The sequence below is a fragment of the Piliocolobus tephrosceles genome, chromosome X (assembly GCF_002776525.5).
Source record: "Piliocolobus tephrosceles isolate RC106 chromosome X, ASM277652v3, whole genome shotgun sequence".
Lineage (NCBI taxonomy): Eukaryota > Metazoa > Chordata > Mammalia > Primates > Cercopithecidae > Piliocolobus > Piliocolobus tephrosceles.
In genome coordinates, this window is record NC_045455.1 from 7,473,205 (window position 1) to 7,479,476 (window position 6,272).

The following is a 6,272-nucleotide window of genomic DNA, read 5'->3' on the forward strand; positions in this document are numbered from 1 at the left end:
AAATTTGAACTTGATATCCATTAGAAGCATAGTAATCCTAGTTTTGAAAAACTTCAATCAAAATCATTCAGGTTTTTTAACAAGTTCTAGAAATACATTTTCTAAATGAAATATGAATTGGATGTAATACAGAAATGGCAACCACATGCCTCATCTCTTCCCATCTGCTGGGTTTTCTGCAGCGTGATGTGGTAGAATGAAGCCTGGAAGAAGTGTCTTGGGTCATGAGTCCCCCACTCACTTGCTGTGTGGTCTTGGGCAAGTTTCATTTCTCTGAGGCTGGATGCCCTCATCTGTAAAATGAGGAGAGTGAATGGATGATTTTTCAGTTTTTTTCTAGGTCTAAAACTCTGTGATTCTTCCAGAAGTTTTTTTGTTTGCTTGCTTTCTCCCTGCATTCTACTTCAATAGGAAAAGGGGAAGAGGGAAAGCAGAAAGAAAGAACAAAAAAAAAAAAACTTAAAAGAGACCCAAATATTAAATAAGCCTCAATCAAGTATCAAGCACCCTAGAATTAATAATGAGAAATTACTAATTTCCGATTAATTAATTACATTTATTAATCCTGATCATAATGTGGGAAATACACAGTGTTACCGTCACCATTTCACAGGTGTGGACTCCAAGGTAAACGTTTGACCAAGGTTAAGTAGATGTCTTAGTCTATTTGGGGAGCTATGACAGAATACTTTGAAGTGGATGGCTCAGGAAAAACAAACTTATTTGTCGTTATTCTGGAGGCTGGAAGTCCAGGATCAGGGTGCCAGCACAACTGAGTTCTGACGAGGGCCCATGTTCTGACTTGCAGGTGGCCTTCTTGCTGTGTTCTCCACTTCACATGGTGGACAGTTCAAGGGGTCTCTCTGGGGCCCCTTTTATTAGGGCACTTACGTGATTTTGAAGGCTCTGCCCTCATGAGCCACTCACCTCCCAAAGGCCCCATCTATTCATACTATATTATTGGCTTATTGGCTATCTTATCTTAGCATATGAATTTGGGTGGGGGACATAAACGTTTGTTCCGTAGTAGTAAAGTGATCATTTAACACAAATCGAGGTGACTTCAGAATGCATCTTCTTTCCCACGCTGTCTTTGCCACACTGTCTCCCGAAAGGGGTAGAAAAAAAGAGGAATAAAGTTAGACAGTGGGAGTGGAGAGGGAAGAAGAGATGTTGAAAGATCAGAGGAGACACATGTGACACGGACTACTCACAGTGATTCCAGCAATTGCTACACAGACGCCTCCCACACAATGGTCGTAACCTTGGTTCTCATCCACTGCGTGGGAAAGCTGCAACATGCTCCCCGCTGGCCAACGGTGGTTCATCCAGGGTGACTCTCAGCAGAGAGGTGTGCATGCTGGGTCCAGCAGCGTCCACCAGGGACACGTGTGGAGTTTCATAACAATGGGTACCTCTGATGTCCTGGCTGGAGAAAGTTTAGAGACACAGCAAGGGAGACAGATGGATTAGGGAAGTGGGGGAGGACCAGACAGGTCTTTATTTCCCTACTCCTCTCCGTTATATGTCTCTAAAATTAACACTGCAAGAACTATGCTAAGAAGCAAGCTTTTATGTTATAAGGATTAGAGCCACCAAATCAACCTTGTGCACATGGCACTTCCATCACCTCAGGCTGTGACCTCTCATAGGTCTTGGTCCCCCAGGTTTGAGGAGATGAGTCCCCTTGGCTGAGGCATTTCTAACAGGGCTGGAGGATTTCTGCAGGAAGTGGTTACTGGTGAGTCAGGACCTGGCATTCATCCCTCTGAGTCAATAATGAGCCGATTTCTCAGTGGGTTAGGAACAAGTGGAGGTGGAGTCTTAAATAAGTGGCAAACCTGACCGTGAGCTCTCCTGGCACCTTCTCTCCAGGCAAGGAGGTTAATGCCAGTGTGTTTCCTCAGTCCCAATTTGGGTCATTATATTTTTAATTATCTCTTAATTATCCCTATAAATTCAACAGGATACATTATCTTCCATTTCCTACCTTTAACTTGAAAGCACTGATGTGCTACTCAGGCTGGTGACTAATGAACAAAGCCACATCTCCAAACCTTGCCTACCCTCTTCTCCACTCTCACGCATAATTCCCTCACCTTTTCTCCTGACGTCTCTCTCTTGAGTCCTAAATAATGGCCTTAAAGAAAGGCAAATGCAGCAGGGCACAGGGACTCGTATTTGTAATCCCAGCACTTTGGGAGGCTGAGGTCGGTGGATCACTTGAGGCCAGGAGTTCGAGACCAGCCTGGTGAACGTGGCTAAACCCCTCTCTACAAAAATTAGCCGGGTTTGGTGGCTCATGCCTGTAATTCCAGCTACTTAGGAGGCTGAGACAGGAGAATCGCTTGAACCTGGGAGGCAGAGGTTGCACAGAGCCGATATCGGGCCACTGCACTCCAGCCTGGTTGACAGAGTGAGACCCCATCTGAAAAAAAAAATTGGAAAAAAGAAAGGAAGAATAGCAAATGTGACGGCGCGGTGGCTCATGCTTGTAATCCCAGCACTTTGGAAGGCCGAGGCGGGTAGATCACGAGGTCAGGAGATCCAGACCATCCTGGCTAATACGGTGAAACCCCGCCTCTACTAAATATACAAAAAACTAGCCGGGCCTGGTGGCGGCGCCTGTAGTCCCAGCTACTCCGGAGGCTGAGGCAGGAGAATGGCGGGAACCCGGGAGGCGGAGCTTGCAGTGAGCCGAGATCCGGCCACTGCACTCCAGCTTGGGAGACAGAGCGAGACTCCGTCTCAAAAAAAAAAAAAAAGAAAAAAGGCAAATGGCAGGTGTTGATCTCCTTAGTGAATTCATTTGCCTTTTGTTGGTTCCTGAAGAGAGGGAGACAGAGGTCACACAAAGAAAACCGGGAAGGGGAAGGCTGCGTGTCCCTGCTCAGCCTCCCTGCGTCCGGAGGGAGCGGAATCGGGAATCCTGTAGTGAAAGGCGGCACCCCCAGGGCTGGCTCCCAGGGCTGGGGCTGGAGGGACTCGGTGAAGGCCTGTGCTCTGAATCCCCTCCCTGCTTGAACTCGGGCCCTCCTCTCCTCTTCACGTCTCCCTGGGAAAGCAATACCAGGTGGAAAGGGAGAGCACGTCTGCTATCCGTGCACAGGGATTCACCCAAACCCACAGCGTCCTGGCAGGAGGAGGCGAGCGCTGGGGTCCGGCCTGCTGGAAGGGAAGAATGGAGAAGAAGAAGGAACATCCAAGGAGAAGCCTCAGCCGCATAGCTCATTTTGGGTAAGCCGGCCTGTCCTGCCACACAGAGGTGCTGGGGAAGTGTGTCCGCTGAGGGACCCTTAGGGAGACCTCTGGCCGCCGAATGAGGCTCTCAACTGACTCCTCCTTAGCTTGTTGGTGATCCTTTCCCAGGGTTAACATAGACCAGGGTCTCTCAACCTCAGCGCGATGGATGTTCTGGGCCAGGTAATGCTCTACTGTGGGGGCTGCCTCAGGCACTGTGCAAGGCACAGCGGCACCCTGGCTCTACCCAGGACATGTCCTGAGCACCGCTTCTCCTACGGTGACAACCAGAAGGGTCTCCAGACGTGGCCAAATGAGAAGCACTGATTAATATCTATTCCTAGGCCAGGCATGGTGCCTCACGCCTGTAATCCCAGCACTTGTGAGGCTGACATGGCAGAACCACTTGAGCCCGTGAATTCAAGACCAGCCTGGGCAGCATAGTGAGACCCTGTCTTTACAAAAACGTAAAAATTAGCTTGCTGTGGTGACGTGTGCCTGTAATCCCAGCTACTTGGTCAGCTGAGGCTCGAGGATTGCTTGAGCTCGAGAGGTAGGAGCTTCAGTAAGCTATGATTGCACCACTGTACTCCAGCCTGGGCGACACAGTGAGACCCTGTCTCCAAAGGAAAAAAAAAAAAACAACCAGAAACTAAAATCCAGCCAGAAAAGAGAATTATTGCTTCCTTTCTAGACCACATGAATGGACTTTTCTTATTTAAGATGTATGCAAAGCAACTGTAACCATTCAGACCACTCTTCATTTACACAGGGAGGGGTTAAGGACTTGCAAAGAAAAACGATCAGACCCTGACAGCCCAGGGCTTCCTAAAGCAGCCTCTTGGGGCAGGGCCTACAGGTGAGCAGACATAAGGAAATGAGGCCCAGAGAACACATTGACAGGGTGACTAACAGCCCTGGTTTGCCTGGGACTTTCCTGTGTTAGGCACGGAAGTCCCTTTGACCTGGGGAGCCCCTCTGTCCTGGGGAGCCCCTCTGTCTAGGGCACATGGGGACGATGGTTAGTGGGTAGGCTCCGTGTTTGGCTTCATTCAAGGTGGTTTTGGCTGCTTGCTTGTCATTCTGAGTGTGGGGACACACATGTTATCCCGGTAGTCAGCAGGTGAGAAGGGGACTTTAAGCAGCTTCTCGCTAGATTTAGAGAAGAGCAGAGCCCCAGGCTTGTAGCTGCCATTGCCTCTCTCTTTCGGGAAATAAGAGTTGCTAAGAGGTGAGGTCAGGTGAGCAGGGACCTGTTCTTGACCCTTGCTGAGATAGTGCCTGGTGTCTGTTCATGCTGGGACCCAGGATGGCTTCCATGGGTACACAGGTCCACATGCGAGAACTGGTGGCAGGATGGGTGAGGAAGGCCAGCTGTGTGTGTGTGTGTGAGATTCACACTAGAAAGTTGCTTTGCCACCTGGCACAGGTGAGGCTGTGACTCCTCCTTGCCCTCCATGTCACTGAAGGTGTGGTTGCAGAGGTCCCTCGGGGCTTGTGAGCTGCTGCAAGCACTTCAAGTCTGGGGACCGTCTGTTTCCTGTCTGCTATTTATGACCCAGAACATTGTCTCTAGAACTAGAGACACTTCAGTCCCGCGGGGAGCATGCTTGCCACTCGTATCTTCCCTGCGCTATTTGCAGTTTTTGTTTGTCTTAAATATAAACTTTTCTTGGTTCTTTAAGTTTTAAAGAAAAAAGTATTCTCTTTCTTGAAGGAGAAAAGATTGATTATTTTCCTCCTTAAATTATGTAGATAGAGAGATGTCTGCACTTGGTTAGTCTCATGTGTACCAAAATGTCATTACTTATAGGAGAGCCTGGGATTTTCAAGAATAGTAACATGGTAATTTGTCTTTCAAATACTGTTTTACTTATAGCAGCAATAACAGGAAATGTGTACTATTTTTCAGTGTTATAATCTGATTCACCCTTTGATATAAACAGCTTTATCTCATCTCATTGTTTATATCACATTCCTATTCCTCTGGAAAGAACAATATTTTTCTCTCTGAAAAGTAATATATTCTTGTCTAAGGATGGCTTAAATAAGTAACAGATGGTCCTTTTTGTGTGAGTGTCCCCTACCCCCACTCAGTCTCAGCATTTGATCAGATAGGAAAATCAGTATTTATTTTGAACATTTCGTGTGCCTGAACTTACAGGTTTGTTACCAACCTGATGTCTTTTATTTATGTGATGGTGGTGTTACTTGGATAGTTTTAGAATATAGGCAATTAAATAAATTTATTTGTGCTTGTCAAGTGGAATGTGCTTGAACAAATCTCTTTCCTGGTTCATAGTTACCCAGGTCAGGTTAGTCATGGAAAAGATGGAGTGGAATACTCGGTGTGTGCCACATGGTCTTGGCCATAAAATAGAATTCACTGTACACCAGGCTCTCACCATGCAACTTATTTATAACATAGTTCTATTGTTAAAATTCATACTGGGACCAGGACTAAATGTTTCTTGTCAAAAAATAAGTTTCATTCCTTGGCTTGGTTCAGGGGAAAGGCATACAATTAGAAGCCGGGACATCTCCTTTGCTGCCTTGCTAGCTGGGTGAGTTAAGGCAAGGGCACGTGGCCACCTGGGTCTGTTTCCTGTCTACAGAAGGAGGACGCCCAACTTACCACAAGGGCTATTGAGAGTGTAACATGGGGTAATAGTTATGAAAGTGCTTTGAAAGTTCAAAAGCACCTAAAATAGCATTTTTTAAATATTAAAATCAAGCAATTAAATACGTTGCATAACAATAGACTCTTGTCTATAACATCATGGTTAATAGGTTGGCCTTGCTGTCAAATGAAATTCTTTGAAAAGACGTCTTTTCTTTGTAAAGGGAGCTTCAAGGAAAGAAACACAATATGCATAAGAGCCCTACTGCAAACTTGTATAAACTGCCACTCTGACGGGGGGAATGGTTTAATTCATTTTTGCACTTGAGCATCAGAGTCCTTTAAGCCTAGTAGGCCCTTAAGTATATTTTGAACAAAATTATGATTATTGTTGTGGATAAGCTATTTGACC

At 46.5% G+C, this 6,272-nt stretch overlaps 1 long non-coding RNA gene across 1 annotated transcript; it reads right to left on the reverse strand.

Moving 5' to 3' along the window:
* Positions 1-513: 513 nt before the first annotated feature.
* Positions 514-1,732, reverse strand: LOC111546359. The gene is made up of 3 exons (XR_002732759.3): positions 1,631-1,732; positions 1,215-1,429; positions 514-1,101 (listed from the first exon to the last, which is right to left on the reverse strand). It is a non-coding gene; the product is annotated as an uncharacterized LOC111546359 (long non-coding RNA).
* Between the last annotated feature and the right edge of the window lie 4,540 nt (positions 1,733-6,272).